Source organism: Salmo trutta, unplaced genomic scaffold (assembly GCF_901001165.1).
Source record: "Salmo trutta unplaced genomic scaffold, fSalTru1.1, whole genome shotgun sequence".
NCBI classification, from domain to species: Eukaryota; Metazoa; Chordata; class Actinopteri; order Salmoniformes; family Salmonidae; genus Salmo; species Salmo trutta.
The window spans coordinates 33,915-51,637 of NW_021823217.1; the positions used below are offsets into that span (position 1 = coordinate 33,915).

At 44.4% G+C, this 17,723-nt stretch overlaps 1 pseudogene; it reads left to right on the plus strand.

Moving 5' to 3' along the window:
- Positions 1-3,936: 3,936 nt before the first annotated feature.
- On the plus strand, positions 3,937-17,024 carry LOC115189750 (DNA-directed RNA polymerase III subunit RPC1-like; annotated as a pseudogene).
- Positions 17,025-17,723: the final 699 nt, after the last annotated feature.

Here is a 17,723-nt window from a genome sequence, read left to right on the forward strand (position 1 = left end):
AACAATAAAGTTTAATGAACTTCATTCATCCCTGAGGGGCAATCATTTCTGGCAGGCATAGGATACAGTTAAAAGGCAATAAACATACACTTGAAGCAATGGCGGGTTCTAGGACCATTTCAACGGGGGGGCCAAGCTGGGGCCAGTTGTACTGTTAGAGGGGCCAGTTACTTTAGACGTTATTGTTGTCATATTGTTTTCTTCACTGCATTGCAGGCATTAGCAGGCAAAAGACCATGTTCATAATCATCATCGTTGCCACTGTCTAATAACGGATGTAAAAAAAAAAGAACAATAGCAAAAATTAGTTATGTAAAAATTACTTCATACTCCACATTTAGGGGGGCCACAAAGGGGTCCAAAATTGTGTGTGTGTGGGGGGGGGGGGGGGGGGCAAACCTGGTGGCCAACAGATGTGTGCAAACCTGGTGGCCAACTACAAGAAACGTCTGACCTCTGTGATTGCCAACAAGGGTTTTGCCAAGTACTAAGTCATGTTTTGCAGAGGGGTCAAATACTTATTTCCCTCATTAAAATGTACATAAATTTATAACATTTTTGACATGCGTTTTTCTGGATTTTTTTATTGTTATTCTGTCTCTCACTGTTCAAATAAACCTACCATTAAAATTATAGACTGATCATTTCTTTGTCAGTGGGCAAATGTACAAAAACAGGCAGGGGATCAAATACTTTTTTCCCTCACTGTATGTATGTTCGGGTCCGTTATTGTGGGCTCGGTATTGTATGACATGTTATTGGAATATTTGAGGTAAAGCTACTTGTGTTACTCATCTCTGCTGTCCTGTGCCTGACTCCTCTGCACCAGCTACACCCCAGACCACTACAATAAAAGCCATTGAATCATATCTAAAGTAATTTATGTAATATTGTCGAGATGAGTAAAATGCTTTTGCTTCTCAACAGCCTGGTCGAGCTCTGCAATTTCCAAAATAAACATGAAGTTGAAAAAAAAAAACTATTGGAAGTTCTTATTTGAGTAGTAGGTTTTTAAGGTGTTTTTTCAAGAAGAGGACAGTTAAAGGATTAAATAACATTTCCTAGGATTTTCTACCTGCAGTAACCCTAGTGGATAATGCAGGTAGAAATAATACTGGTAAAAGCGAAATGCCTCTAAAGTGTCCAAAAAGTAAGGACCCCACTCATGAGAGGGTTCTAAATGGAACTCACAAGGGTTTCCCTACTACAGGGATAAATCAAAGGGTTGACGTGGCACCCAAAGGGTTTCCCTGTCACACCCTAATCTGTTTCACCTGACTTTGTGCTTGTCTTTCACCCCCCCCCTCCAGGTGTTGCCCATCCTCCCCATTATCCCTGTGTATTTATACCTGTGTTCTCTGTTTGTCTGTTGCCAGTTCGTTTTGTTTTGTGAAACCTACCAGCATTTTTTTACTCTGCTCCTGCCTGTTCTTGCTCACGTTTTCTAGTCCTTCCTGGTTTTGGACCGTTCTGCCTGCCCTGACCCTGATACTGCCTGACATTCTATACCTTGCCCCACCATTCTGGATTATTGACCCGTCTGCCTTTGACCTGTCGTTTGCCTTCCCCTGTTTTTGAAATAAACTTTTGTTTCTTAGACACTGTGTGCGTCTGGGTCATACCTAAAACATGATATTCCCCATAGGGACAAATGACAGACTCCTCTATTGGTTCTTCTTGAATAAGTTCTAAATAGCAGAATAGTTTCATCTCCGGAGTTCTTTGCAGTTGACTTTCAACGTCATTACCTGCTAAACAATGTTTTATTCTAATCTTTTAACGATCTCTGTCATACCCACAGACCTGCAGGTGTAGCAGCAAATATCTGTCTTACCCACAGAGTTCTTACCAACAGACCTGCAGGATGTAGCAGCAATCTCTGTCTTACCCACAGAGTTCTTACCCACAGACTGCTGGTGTGTAGCAGCAAATCTCTGTCTTACCCACAGAGTCTTACCCACAGACCTGCTGGTTGTAGCCGCAAATATCTGTCTTACCCACAGAGTCTTACCCACAGACCTGCTGGTGTAGCAGCAAATATCTGTCTTACCCACAGAGTCTTACCCACAGACCTGCATGTGTAACAGCAAATATCTGTCTTACCCACAGACCTGCTGGTGTTACAGCAAATGCAGGTCGCTAGCAAACAAGAGGTTGGGAGTTCAAATCCCTAAGTGAGGTTGCCTCCCATGTAATCAAAATACAGCAGCATGCTATCCCTTACAGAGTCCTGTGTGGCTCAGTTGGTAGAGCATGGTGTTTGCAACGCCTGGGTTGTGAGTTCGATTCCCATGGGGGGGGCCAGTATGGAGAAAAAAATGTATGAAATGTATGCATTCACTACTGTAAGTCGCTCTGGATAAGAGCGTCTGCTAAATGACTAAAATGTAAATGTACAGCAATAACACCTTGTGGTGACAGAATTGGGGTGAGCTGTTGTAACTTCACAAGGTTTATGCCCTATTCTGTGTTGAACTGTGATGTTATGCATTTCATAGACTCCTGTTATGTCTGCATCCTAACACAAGGCCATTGTGTTCTGGAAACTGTTGCTTGGACAAAGACCTGTTGTGTAAACATTATGATCACCCCTCCTCTATATGAGGGACCTGAAACTATTCTCCCCAAGGAGCTCCTTCCCTGACTCTGATCAGAGGACAGCTCTACCTTGCAGCTGCGTGTATTTAAAGATTCACTATTATACCTTAAATTAGTCTCTGTCAAAATCTTGGATCGAGTTTTCCACAACAACCTTAATTCAGCTCTAAAAATACAGTAACTTGTTTTTTTTTGACAGCGTAATGAAGAACCTTCTGTTTCCTGGTCGACCTGGTTGGCGGATGGTTATAAAATAACCATTATAAAAAGGTTATTCGCAGCCCAAAAAGTGTCCCCCTACAGGGACAAAATGAATAAAGAGGTTGACAATTGTGATACCCTTTATTACAGCTCTTACCATTGCTAGGTCTTGTTTTTTATTTTTTAAATGTAACCTTTATTTAACTAGGCAAGACAAATCCGGACGACGCTGGGCCAATTCTGCGCTGCCCTATGGGACTCCAATCACCGGCCGGATGTGATACAGCTTTGATTCAAACCAGGTCCAACAGTGACGCCTCTTGCACTGAGATTCAGTGTCGTAGACCGCTGCGCCACTCGGGAGCTGTTCTTCAATTAAATAATGGGAGAGGCCTAGGTTTGGGAAAGGTGGGAACTAAAGTGGTAGATTTACTGCATGTAATAACAGGCTTAATACATAGTAGTGAACTTACTCTATTGGTAATTATGCTGGAACATAGGGCTTATGTTATGTCATGTAAAGGGACATGTTGCCTTGTACACTTACATATGGGTGGTCCCCACGGGACTCGAAACCACGACTTTTGGCATTCGCAAGCGCCATGTTCAACGGACTGAGCCACACAGGACTAAGTGGCTTTGGATAAAAGTGTTTGCTAAATGGCTTATATTATTGTATACTGTTTTAAGTTTTTCTTCCCGCTTAAAACTACAACTCCCATGTGTCCCCTCTCCCGCACTAGAGGAGGTTTAAAAGAAGTCCATACGTCTAACATTATGAACTTTTCAGACAGATTTAGGCTATTCAACAAGGAACATGTAGTAGCCTATCTGTTAATCCATGTAGCTACGAGGAGTGACATCTAGTGGAAATGTATTTGTTGCACCCGTTTCCTCAGTGTTTATGTGATAATGATTTAGCCCACTGGAGGGCAGTGGCTGATGGATAACCTCCCTCTCGTTCATGAGGCGCTCTTCAACCGGATGTGTGCATGTCGTTGTCTTATGAATTCATGGTTCACGTTGTATCTCATTGCCGTGGCAGCATTTCTAGCTACAACATGGGAATTGGGAACGACAAGTGACAGTGTGATGACTGTATATCAAGTTTAGTGTAAAACAACAGTGTAGAAATAACAGTTTATGTGCGGGATCTTATCTTAGATCTGTATTTCTGCCGGAGGTTGGCGGGGGCAAACAGTCACGATGGTGAAAGAGCAGTTTAGAGAGACTGATGTGGCCAAAAAAATGTAAGTATATCCAGTTAGTTAGCTAGCTTGCTGCTAGCCATTAGCCATTAATATTTCCCCCAGCCCTCTAGCTATGAGTAGTGTTCGTAAATAATTGCCTAAAAGCAGCTTGCACTTTGTGACATGAGCTTGCTTTTTCATAGCTAGCGAGCTTTTGCAATTGCATCATTGATTGAACAGGGTCAGCATGCTGGTAACACGTTTTAGAAAGCTAGCTAAACAAACAATCACATCCCCACCTGGCTAATGTGGACAGGATATCGAACTCATCTTGCCATGACAACTGACACTCTTGCTAAGTACATGGTAAAGCATGACGAAGTAGCCTCAAGTAGACATCCAGAAAGGCAATGCTGACCATGCTTTACAAATGACTCCCAATTGACCCCTAAACTATAGCTTGTTATCATTGGCAGTTGTTGCTTGGGTAGGACCTAATTGCTAGTTGACCTACTAGCCAGTGTCTAATTGACCCCTAGGCTGAGTTGGCTATCTATTCCAGTTATGTCAACAGAAGCCACATCTGTTTTGGATGAAGTCGGCTGAGCAGATGAGACAGCAGGCTCATATCCAAGTGGTCAGTAAGAACTGTACAGCCAGGACACCAGCCATACTCCTCTACCATATGGAGTACTGGATCACGCATGGTAGGGCTGACACGTACACACACACACGTACACACACCACCACACCATCACATGGTACCACTACCGGTCAAAAGTTTTTAAAACACCTACTCATTGAAAGGTTTTTCTTTATTTTTACTATTATCTACATTGTAGAATAATAGTGAAGACATCAACTTTGAAATAACACATGGAATCATGTAGTAACCAAAACAGTGTTAAACAAATCAAAATATATTTTATATTTGAGATTCTCAAATAGCCACCCCTTTGCCTTTATGACAGCTTTGCAAACTCTAGGCATTCTCTATTGGTGGTTGTGACCCAACTGTCATGTTATATTCCAGGGCACCAGTGAGAAGGATCGTCCATGTGAGACGTGTGGGAAGAACCTGGCTGACTGTCTGGGACACTATGGATATCTGGATCTGGAGATGCCCTGTTTTCATGTGGGCTATTTCAAAGCCATCATTGGAATCCTACAGGCAAGTTCACTATAACAGTAACTGACAAAATAAGGAAACACTTGAGTAAATGAGGAATACAAAGTAGGCTATATAGAAAGCAGGTGCTTCCAACACAGGTGTGGTTCCTGAGTTAATTAAGCAATTACCATCCCATCATGCTTAGGATCATGTGTACAAATGCTCAGTTGCCTATTATCTTGGCTACCATGGCTAGAAGAAGAGATCTCAGTGACTTTGAAAGAGGGGTCTCAAAGGAACATAGAGGGTTTAAAGGGTGTGTCTCAGTCACCAGATCTCAACCCAATTGAACACTTACGGAAGATTCTGGAGCGGCATCAGAGACAGCGTTTTTCCTCCACCATCAACAAAACAACACATATGGAATTTCTTGTAGAAGGGTGTGGCATCCCTCTAATAGAGTTCCAGACACTTGTAGAATTCTATGCCAAGGGAAAGCTGTTCTGGCGGCTCGTGGTCGCCCAACGCCCACTTTATGTTGATGTTTCCTTTATATTGGCAGTTATCTGTATGTATTTATCTTCTCTCTCTCACTACAATGTAGCAAACTAAATATGACCATTACTGTACTGCACACTGAGTAGCCTACATCACAACCTTGACCATCCTGATTAAATTATCATAGTTAATTCTTTGACTCTTTTGCTATGTGATTGTTATTCAAGCTGGCCCGTTAGAACATCATGTGATTGTTGTTCAAGCTGGTGCATTAGAACACCATGTGATTGTTGTTCAAGCTGGCCCATTAGAACACCATGTGATTGTTATTCAAGCTGGCCCATTAGAACACCATGTGATTGTTATTCAAGCTGGCCCATTAGAACATCATGTGATTGTTATTCAAGCTGGCCATTAGAACATCATGTGATTGTTGTTCAAGCTGGGCCCGTTAGAACATCATGTGATTGTTGTTCAAGCTGGCCCATTAGAACATCATGTGATTGTTATTCAAGCTGGCCCATTAGAACATCATGTGATTGTTATTCAAGCTGGCCCATTAGAACATCATGTGATTGTTGTTCAAGCTGGCCCATTAGAACCATCATGTGATTGTTGTTCAAGCTGGCCCATTAGAACACCATGTGATTGTTGTTCAAGCTGCCCATTAGAACACCATGTGATTTGTTATTCAAGCTGGCCCCGTTAGAACACCCATGTGATTGTTATTCAAGCTGGCCCATAAGAACATCATGTGATTGTTATTCAAGCTGGCCCATTAGAACACCATGTGATTGTTGTTCAAGCTGGCCCGTTAGAACATCATGTGATTGTTATTCAAGCTGGCCCGTTAGAAAATCATGTGATTGTTATTCAAGCTGGCCCATAGAACACCATGTGATTGTTTGTTCAAGCTGGCCCATTAGAACATCATGTGATTGTTGTTCAAGCTGGCCCGTTAGAACATCATGTGATTGTTATTCAAGCTGGCCCATTAGAACACCATGTGATTGTTATTCAAGCTGGCCCATTAGAACACCATGTGATTGTTATTCAAGCTGGCCCATTAGAACACCATGTGTGTTATTCAAGCTGGCCCATTAGAACACCATGTGATTGTTATTCAAGCTGGCCCGTTAGAACATCATGTGATTGTTGTTCAAGCTGGCCCGTTAGAACATCATGTGATTGTTGTTCAAGCTGGCCCATTAGAACATCATGTGATTGTTATTCAAGCTGGCCCGTTAGAACATCATGTGATTGTTATTCAAGCTGGCCCGTTAGAACATCATGTGATTGTTATTCAAGCTGGCCCATTAGAACACCATGTGATTGTTATTCAAGCTGGCCCGTTAGAACATCATGTGATTGTTATTCAAGCTGGCCCGTTAGAACATCATGTGATTGTTGTTCAAGCTGGCCCATTAGAACACCATGTGATTGTTATTCAAGCTGGCCCATTAGAACACCATGTGATTGTTATTCAAGCTGGCCCATTAGAACATCATGTGATTGTTATTCAAGCTGGCCCGTTAGAACATCATGTGATTGTATCAAGCTGGCCCGTTAGAACATCATGTGATTGTGTTCAAGCTGGCCATTAGAACATCATGTGATTGTTATTCAAGCTGGCCCGTTAGAACATCATGTGATTGTTGTTCAAGCTGGCCCATTAGAACATCATGTGATTGTTATTCAAGCTGGCCCATTAGAACACCATGTGATTGTTATTCAAGCTGGCCCGTTAGAACACCATGGTGATTGTTATTCAAGCTGGCCCATTAGAACACATGTGATTGTTATTCAAGCTGGCCCATTAGAACACCATGTGATTGTTATTTCAAGCTGGCCCGTTAGAACATCATGTGATTGTTATTCAAGCTGGGCCCATTAGAACACCATGTGATTGTTATTCAAGCTGGCCCGTTAGAACACCATGTGATTGTTATTCAAGCTGGCCCATTAGAACACCATGTGATTGTTATTCAAGCTGGCCCGTTAGAACATCATGTGATTGTTATTCAAGGCTGGCCCATTAGAACACCATGTGATTGTTTATTCAAGCTGGCCCGTTAGAACATCATGTGATTGTTATTCAAGCTGGCCCGTTAGAACATCATGTGATTGTTATTCAAGCTGGCCCATTAGAACACCATGTGATTGTTATTCAAGCTGGCCCGTTAGAACATCATGTGATTGTTGTTCAAGCTGGCCCATTAGAACATCATGTGATTGTTATTCAAGCTGGCCCATTAGAACATCATGTGATTGTTATTCAAGCTGGCCCGTTAGAACACCATGTGATTGTTATTCAAGCTGGTGCATTAGAACACCATGTGATTGTTATTCAAGTTGGCCCATTAGAACACCATGTGATTGTTATTTCAAGCTGGCCCATTAGAACACCATGTGATTGTTATTCAAGCTGGCCCATTAGAACACCATGTGATTGTTATTCAAGCTGGCCCATTAGAACACCATGTGATTGTTATTCAAGCTGGCCCATTAGAACATCATGTGATTGTTATTCAAGCTGGCCCGTTAGAACACCATGTGATTGTTTTTCAAGCTGGCCCATTAGAACACCATGTGATTGTTATTCAAGCTGGCCGGTTAGAACACCATGTGATTGTTATTCAAGCTGGCCATTAGAACACCATGTGATTGTTATTCAAGCTGGCCCATTAGAAACATCATGTGATTGTTATTCAAGCTGGCCCATTAGAACACCATGTGATTGTTGTTCAAGCTGGCCCATTAGAACACCATGTGATTGTTATTCAAGCTGGCCCATTAGAACACCATGTGATTGTTGTTCAAGCTGGCCCATTAGAACACCATGTGATTGTTATTCAAGCTGGCCCATTAGAACACCATGTGATTGTTGTTCAAAGCTGGCCCATTAGAACATCATGTGATTGTTATTCAAGCTGGCCCATTAGAACACCATGTGATTGTTATTCAAGCTGGCCCATTAGAACACCATGTGATTGTTATTCAAGCTGGTGCATTAGAACATCATGTGATTGTTATTCAAGCTGGCCCGTTAGAACACCATGTGATTGTTATTCAAGCTGGCCCATTAGAACATCATGTGATTGTTGTTCAAGCTGGCCCATTAGAACATCATGTGATTGTTATTCAAGCTGGCCCATTAGAACATCATGTGATTGTTATTCAAGCTGGCCCATTAGAACATCATGTGATTGGTTATTCAAGCTGGCCCATTAGAACACCATGTGATTGTTATTCAAGCTGGCCCATTAGAACATCATGTGATTCAAGCTGTGCATTAGAACATTTATATTTATTTTTTATTATTTCACCTTTATTTAACCAGGTAGGCCAGTTGAGAACAAGTTCTCATTTACAACTGCGACCTGGCCAAGATAAAGCAAAGCAGTGCGACAAAAACAACAACACAGAGTTACACATAAACAAATGTACAGTCAATAACACAATAGAAAAGAAAAATTGAAAAAATCTATGTACAGTGTGTGCAAATCACAAGGTAATACAGTAGGGAGAGTGCTGCTCAGTGCGAGGTAATACAGTAGGGGGAGGTGCTGCTCAGCGTGAGGTAATACAGTAGGGGGAGTGCTGCTCAGCGTGAGGTAATACAGTAGGGGGAGTGCTGCTCAGCGTGAGGTAATACAGTAGGGGGAGGTGCTGCTCAGGGGGAGGTAATACAGTAGGGGGAGTGCTGCTCAGCGTGAGGTAATACAGTAGGGGGAGTGCTGCTCAGTGTGAGGTAATACAGTAGGGAGGTGCTGCTCAGCGTGAGGTAATACAGTAGAGGGAGTGCTCAGCGTGAGGTAATACAGTAGGGGGAGTGCTGCTCAGCGTGAGGTAATACAGTAGGGGGAGTGCTGCTCAGCGTGAGGTAATACAGTAGGGGGAGTGCTGCTCAGTGCGAGGTAATACAGTAGGGGGAGTGCTGCTCAGCGTGAGGTAATACAGTAGGGGGAGTGCTGCTCAGCGTGAGGTAATACAGTAGGGAGTGCTGCTCAGCGTGAGTGTGAGGTAATACAGTAGGGGGAGTGCTGCTCAGCGTGAGGTATACAGTAGAGGGAGTGCTGCTCAGAGTGAGGTAATACAGTACGGGGAGTGCTGCTTCAGTGTGAGGTATACAGTAGAGGGAGTGCTGCTCAGCGTGAGGTAATACAGTAGGGAGTGCTGCTCAGTGTGAGGTAATAAGTAGGGGAGTGTTGCTCAGCGTGAGGTAATACAGTAGGGAGAGTGCTGCTCAGCGTGAGGTAATACAGTAGGGGAGTGCTGCTCAGCGTGAGGTAATACAGTAGAGGGAGTGCTGCTCCGCGGGAGGTAATACAGTAGGGGAGTGCTGCTCAGCGTGAGGTAATACAGTAGGGGGAGTGCTGCTCAGTGAGAGGTAATACAGTAGGGGGGAGGTGCTTCTCAAATGTAATTTTTTATGTGTTCTCCACACTCTTGTCCTCACAAGAACGTACTCAAGAGAACGTCTTTGGAGCATGAGAGTGTGGAGCACAGTAGTATGCATATTGAGAAACACCCAATGTGATTGTTGTTCCATTATAACTATGTTATTGTTGTTCAAATTAGCCCATGAAAACAATTAAGTTGTTGTTCAAATTAGCCCATTATAACATCATGTTGTTGTTGTTGAAATTGGCCCATTATGACATCATGTTGTTTTTCAAATTGGCCCATTATAACATCATGTTGTTGTTGTTCAAATTAGCCCATTATAACATCATGTTGTTGTTCATGTTGTTCCATTATGCCATCATGTTATTGTTGTTCATGTTGTTCCATTATGACATCATGTTATTGTTGTTCATGTTGTTCCATTATGACATCATGTTGTTGTTGTTCATGTTGTTGTTGTTCAAATTGTTTCCATTATAACATCATGTGATTGCGGTATCCCTCCAGATGATCCTGTAAGACGTGTTCTCACATCATGCTGACCAAAGAGGAGAAACTACAGTTTATGGATGTGTTGAAGAGGCCAGGCCTAGCGTACCTCCAGAAACGAGGAATGAAGAAGAAGATATCCGACAAATGCCGCAAAAGGACAATGTGTCTCAATTGCTCCACGTAAATGGTAGGGTATCAACAATATCTTAGTCTTTGATTGTTTACGGTTCAATTTGAAAATTTGGCCAAATATATATGAAGTTATATTGAATTGAGTTGGATTTAGTTGAGTTGAAAGCATAGCCCAAGTGGTGGTTGGTGTGACTGATAATGTCTTTGTTCTTCCCATTTAACAGGACCAGTGAGAAGTGTGGCTTGCTAAAGATCCTCCACGAGAAATACAAGACAACCAAGAAAGTGGTGGACACTGTAGTATCAGACTTCTCACTCATTCGATATCGCAATAGAACACAACAAAGAAGTGGGAGGGCTTGCTTAACAGGGCCTCAGGTGAGTCACGTTGAAGGCAACTAGGGCTTGCTTAACAGGGCTCAGGTGAGTCACGTTGAAGGCAACTAGGGCTTGCTTAACAGGGCTCAGGTGAGTCACGTTGAAGGCAACTAGGGCTTGCTTAACAGGCTCAGGTGAGTCACGTTGAAGGCAACTAGGGCTTGCTTAACAGGGCTCAGGTGAGTCACGTTGAAGGCAACTAGGGCTTGCTTAACAGGGCTCAGGTGAGTCACGTTTGAAGGCAACTAGGGCTTGCTTAACAGGGCTCAGGTGAGAGTCACGTTGAAGGCAACTAGGGCAACTTTTAACAGTTTACATGTCTACTTTGTAGAGGTCATGTGAGGTTAATGGATTGTTTGTATGTTTTTCACTTAGCAGTGACTCACAGTACAGAGTTCATACAGGGTTAGTATATGGGGTACTGTTGGAATTGAACCCACAACCCTGGTATTACTAGAGCAACACTTCTTACCAACTGGGTACACAGGTTTTAAATGCTGACCGATTATGTCCTTCACCCCGACGGAGAACCTGAGTCCTCTAGTGGTACTGAACCTCTTCAAAATGTGTCTGTCTGAATCCGGGAAACTGGCCCTTCTGACTGACCTTCATGTCCTGTGGTTTCAGGAGAACCTGAGTCCTCTGGTGGTGTTGAACCTGTTCAGGAGGATTCCAGCGGAGGACATTCCCCTGCTCCTGATGAACCCTGAGGCAGGTAAGCCTGCAGACCTCATCCTCACCCGTCTGCTGGTACCCCCACTCTGCATCCGCCCCTCTGTCATCTCAGACCTCAAGTCAGGTACTAACGAGGGATGACCCTCACCATGAAGCTCACAGAGATCATCTTCCTCAATGAGTCATCAAGAAGGTGGTACATTACATTTACATTTTAGTCATGTATGATGTCATAGAGAAGGTGGGCATCATGGGATGGGACCAGTAGCAGGAAATGTCAGTGAATTTGTGATTATGTTTTATTAATTGGCCCGGGAGTTTTTCCATGAACTGACCAGTGAAAAACCTCTGGGCCCCAGTAGGCTATTACTAACTAGTTGGTAAGCTGAGGAAAACCTCTGGGCCCCAGTAGGCTATTACTAACTAGTTGGTCAGCTAAGGAAAACCTCTGGGCCCAGTAGGCTATTACTAACTAGTTGGTCAGCCAAGGAAAACCTCTGGGCCTTTTTATGAAAGCAATAAAACAAGACAGAATAAGTTACAATTTCCAATTCACATTAGACAATAAGGTGGTTTGATGTTGTTATTGTTGTCAAATGAATGTTGAGTGGTGAATGAGTTGTTCTGCCTGCATCCCCATGCCGTCCCACAGCACCGTATGTCAGGGGCCAAGACCCAGATGATCATGGAGGACTGGGACTTCCTCCAGCTGCAATGTGCTCTCTACATCAACAGTGAGCTCTCTGGCATCCCCCTCAACATGGCCCTAAGAAGTGGACCAGAGGCTTCGTTCAGAGACTCAAGGGCAAACAAGGTCTCGCTCATATAAATAGTGGTTTCTAATTATTAATAGTTAACTGTTGTCTATTCTGATGTCTAGTTCTGTGGTCACTCTCACATCGTATTTATTGATAGTTGACACTGAATTCATGTGAATGTCATGTCTTTTGTCAAAACAATTTAGTTTATTTACACAGCTGACTCAGAAACAGGAAGTATCCTAGTTGATTGTAGCGCCATTTAATCACAAATTATAAAGTGGAATGTTATTCTCCACTGCTGCCTTTGGATTGATAAGAAATTTGGAGGACACTCAGTTATGATGGTTCGTGGTGTCCCTCAGGGCGATTCCGTGGAAAACCTCTCGGGAAAGAGAGTGGATTTCTCTGGGAGAACGGTCATCTCTCCGGACCCCCAACCTGCGAATCGATGAGGTGCTGTCCCTGTGCACGTAGCCAAATCCTGGACCTACCCAGAGAAGGTAAGAATCTATTGGCCACAACTTTAACTACAACTTATAAAGGCTTTATAAGAATTAGGGCTGTCCACGTTAAAGCGCAAACCCTTTTTAATGCTGTTAATTTCTTTGACGTTTTAACGCTTCTCCATTTCTTTACCCCGCGCGGCCCTTTTTAAGCGCACGTGTTTTAGGGAGGACCCTTTTAAGCGCAACACACAACACACTTTATGCTGTGTACTGTCAGTGTGCACTCGGTCTCAGTAGCGCTGTCGGTCTCCATTGTGGTGCGCTATGCACACAGCTTTGAGAAACAGTTTTGAAGGAAACCGTACAGATACTTCTACCATAAACATGTTCCCAGGCATTTCTTTAGATGACAGCAAAAAAAACAGGAATTTATACAGAAGTAGCGAACTAGTTATGCTAACGTTAGCTAGCTAGCCAAAATATTGTTTACAATGCCATGGCTGAATGCCTCTTGATTCATCTAACTTCCCACAATGATTTTATTCAGAACAGGACATCCATTCCATATAACTACTTTCTGTGTGTAGTTCACAGGTCAAAATACTTAATGATCCCAATTGTAGTAGCAGCAGCTTGTGACTAGTTCATGATGAAGACCATGGATCAGTTCAGCTTCAATATTATTGATAAGAGGGAGTAGGCCTCCTGAACCTTTGGGATCATGAATAGCTTGTATGTTACAGAGACGTTTGTGTTGTTTATGGTAAAAATGCCTTTAAAACATTTTGATCCAGACTATTTTGGGTTTAATAGTAACTCAATGTTCTGCTTTTAATGAAAAATTTGTTGAAGTCCAAATTGGAGCAAATTATAAAATTGCAATGAATCGCGATTTAACTAATTCCATTAACTCTATTTAATTATTTAATCGTTTGACTGCCTTAATAAGAATACATCAATAGTTTATAAGCACTACATAGATGCTTCACAAATCAGGATGGATCTCAAGGGAGTTTTGAGTGCCTTTTCCAGCTGTCTTTACCGTTGAGAAGTAACATGCACAGTGTCTCTTCACTGTCCTGTTGTATGACCTGTGACCTCTAAGTTGTTGTGCCCCAAGGTGAACAAGGCCAACTTGGAGATGCTGAGGAAGCTGGTGCGTAGCGGTCCTGAGGTCCACCCTGGAGCCAACTTCATCCAGCAACGACACACGCAGATGAAGAGGTCAGGACAGTTCTATTAGACATGTTTAGTCAGTTAAAAGCCTGAGTTGATCCACACCCCAAAATGTTGGAGGCACTACATGCTAAAACGTTGGTGAGCTTTACCCATTCACTTATTAGAAGTATATATACACCATCTTCTTTCTTTTTTAGACATTTTAGTCGTTTTAAAGGGATACTTTGTCTTGAGGCCCTGTAGCTACTTCCTCAGTCAGATGAGCTCGTTGGGACCATTTTAATGTCTCTGTTTACTGGGACACCAGTTCATCTGACTCTGGGGAAGTAGATAAAGGGCCTCATTGTCCCGAAGTATCCCCTATTTAATAGATGCTCTTATCCAGTGTCAACTAAATGAGCTAAAACAACCACATTATCACAGTCATTTGGTTGTTGGTTGGGTCCGCCATCCTTTTGGTTTATAGGCCTACCGCTAAACTGAAACTGTGGTTACGGACCTACCGCTAAACTGAAACTGTGGTTACAGGCCTACCGCTAAACTGAAACTGTGGTTACGGACCTACCGCTAAACTGAAACTGTGGTTACAGGCCTACCGCTAAACTGAAACTGTGGTTACAGGCCTACCGCTAAACTGAAACTGTGGTTACAGGCCTACCGCTAAACTGAAACTGTGGTTACAGGCCTACCGCTAAACTGAAACTGTGGTTACAGGCCTACCGCTAAACTGAAACTGTGGTTACAGGCCTACCGCTAAACTGAAACTGTGGTTACAGGCCTACCGCTAAACTGAAACTGTGGTTAGGGAAAGAGGGAAAGTGTGATACCTAGTCAGTTGTACAACTGAAAGCCTTCAAATAAAATGTGTCATCCTTATTTAACCCACCCCTCTGACATCAGAGAGGTGCAGGCGGCTGCCTTAATCAACATCCACGTCTTCGACGCCCGTGGAACAAAGGGGTTAACTGCCTTGCTCAGGGGCAGAACGACAGATTTGTACCTTGTGAGCTCGGGGATTCGATCCAGCAACCTTTCGGGTTACTGGTCCAATGCTCTACACTAGGCTACCTGCCGCCCCTGCCGGTTATAGGCCTACCACTAAACTGAAACTGTGGTTACAGGCCTACCACTAAACTGAAACTGTGGTTACAGGCCTACCGCTAAACTGAAACTGTGGTTACAGGCCTACCGCTAAACTGAAACTGTGGTTACAGGCCTACCGCTAAACTGAAACTGTGGTTACAGGCCTACCGCTAAACTGAAACTGTGGTTACAGGCCTACCGCTAAACTGAAACTGTGGTTACAGGCCTACGCTAAACTGAAACTGTGGTTACAGGCCTACCGCTAAACTGAAACTGTGGTTACAGGCCTACCGCTAAACTGAAACTGTGGTTACAGGCCTACCGCTAAACTGAAACTGTGGTTACAGGCCTACCGCTAAACTGAAACTGTGGTTACAGGCCTACCGCTAAACTGAAACTGTGGTTACAGGCCTACCGCTAAACTGAAACTGTGGTTACAGGACTACCGCTAAACTGAAACTGTGGTTACAGGCCTACCGCTAAACTGAAACTGTGTATGAAACCACATGTTTAGGTGTATGTTCTAAGAGTATTCCCTGTGTGGTGTGTGTGTGTGGTGTGTGTGTGTGTGTGTGTGTCTCCAGGTTTCTGAAGTACGGGAACCGAGAGAAGATGGCCCAGGAGCTGAGGTTTGGAGACGTGGTGGAGAGACACATGATCGATGGAGACATCGTCCTCTTCAACCGACAGCCCTCTCTACACAAACTCAGCATCATGGCTCATATTGTGAGTGCTCTGTCTTCTCCACATCACACACCGTCCTTCACTTCGGCTCTCAGTCTGGAAACACCATGTCAACGTGTAGGCAGGAAGAGAACCTCCCTGTTACAAGTTGGGGATTTTCTGTGATGTATATTGGGGTTGTCTGTTTTATAGCTGCCTTGTCGTGTAGCTGTTACTGTTTTAGAGCTGCCTTGTCGTGTAGCTGTTACTGTTTTAGAGCTGCCTTGTCGTGTAGCTGTTACTGTTTTAGAGCTGCCTTGTCGTGTAGCTGTTACTGTTTTAGAGCTGCCTTGTCTTGTAGTTGTTACTTTTTAGAGCTGCCTTGTCGTGTGGCTGTTACTGTTTTAGAGCTGCGTGTAGCTGTGTAGCTGTTACTGTTTAGAGCTGCCTTGTCGTGTAGCTGTTACTGTTTTAGAGCTGCCTTGTCTTGTAGTTGTTACTGTTTTAGAGCTGCCTTGTCGTGTAGCTGTTACTGTTTTAGAGCTGCCTTGTCGTGTAGCTGTTACTGTTTTAGAGCTGCCTTGTCGTGTAGCTGTTACTGTTTTAGAGCTGCCTTGTCTTGTAGTTGTTACTGTTTTAGAGCTGCCTTGTCGTGTGCTGTTACTGTTTTAGAGCTGCCTTGTCGTGTAGCTGTTACTGTTTTAGAGCTGCCTTGTCGTGTAGCTGTTACTGTTTTAGAGCTGCCTTGTCGTGTAACTGTTACTGTTTTAAAGCTGCCTTGTCGTGTAGCTGTTACTGTTTTAGAGCTGCCTTGTCGTGTAGCTGTTACTGTTTTAGAGCTGCCTTGTCGTGTAGCTGTTACGTTTTAGATGTATCAAGATAAGTCTATTTCAGGCAGATCTTAATGAAATCATTATTGTATTCATCTTTGTCTGTCCTGAAGGCCAAAGTGAAGCCTCACAGAACGTTCCGGTTCAACGAGTGTGTGTGCACGCCGTACAACGCTGACTTTGACGGGGACGAGATGAACCTTCACCTTCCCAGACAGAGGAGGCCAAGGCTGAAGCCCTGGTGCTGATGGGGGTTAGTGTCACCTGCCCTGCTTCACCTTTAGACTCCTGCAGCACACCTCACACCCTCACACCCCCACACCCCCTTCACACCTCACACCCCCACCTCACACCCCTTCACACCTCACACCCTACACGCTGTACAGCCCCCCTACACGCTGTACAGCCCCCTACACGCTGTACAGCCCCCTACACGCTGTTCAGCCCCCCTACACGCTGTTCAGCCCCCAGTACAGCCCCCAACACGCTGTGCAGCCCCCTACACGCTGTTCAGCCCCCCCTACACGCTGTTCAGCCCCCCCTACACGCTGTTCAGCCCCCCTACACGCTGTTCAGCCCCCCTACACGCTGTACAGCCCCCTACACGCTGTTCAGCCCCCCTACACGCTGTACAGCCCCCCTACACGCTGTTCAGCCCCCTACACGCTGTTCAGCCCCAGTACAGCCCCCCAACACGCTGTGCAGCCCCCCTACACGCTGTTCAGCCCCCTACACGCTGTTCAGCCCCCCTACACGCTGTGCAGCCCCCCTACACGCTGTTCAGCCCCCTACACGCTGTTCAGCCCCCTACACGCTGTTCAGCCCCCCCCTAACGCTGTACAGCCCCCCTACACGCTGTTCAGCCCCCCTACACGCTGTTCAGCCCCCCCTACACGCTGTTCAGCCCCCCTACACGCTGTTCAGCCCCCCTACACGCTGTTCAGCCCCCCTACACGCTGTACAGCCCCCCTACACGCTGTACAGCCCCCTACACGCTGTTCAGCCCCCCTACACGCTGTTCAGCCCCCTACACGCTGTTCAGCCCCCCTACACGCTGAACAGCCCCCTTACACGCTGTA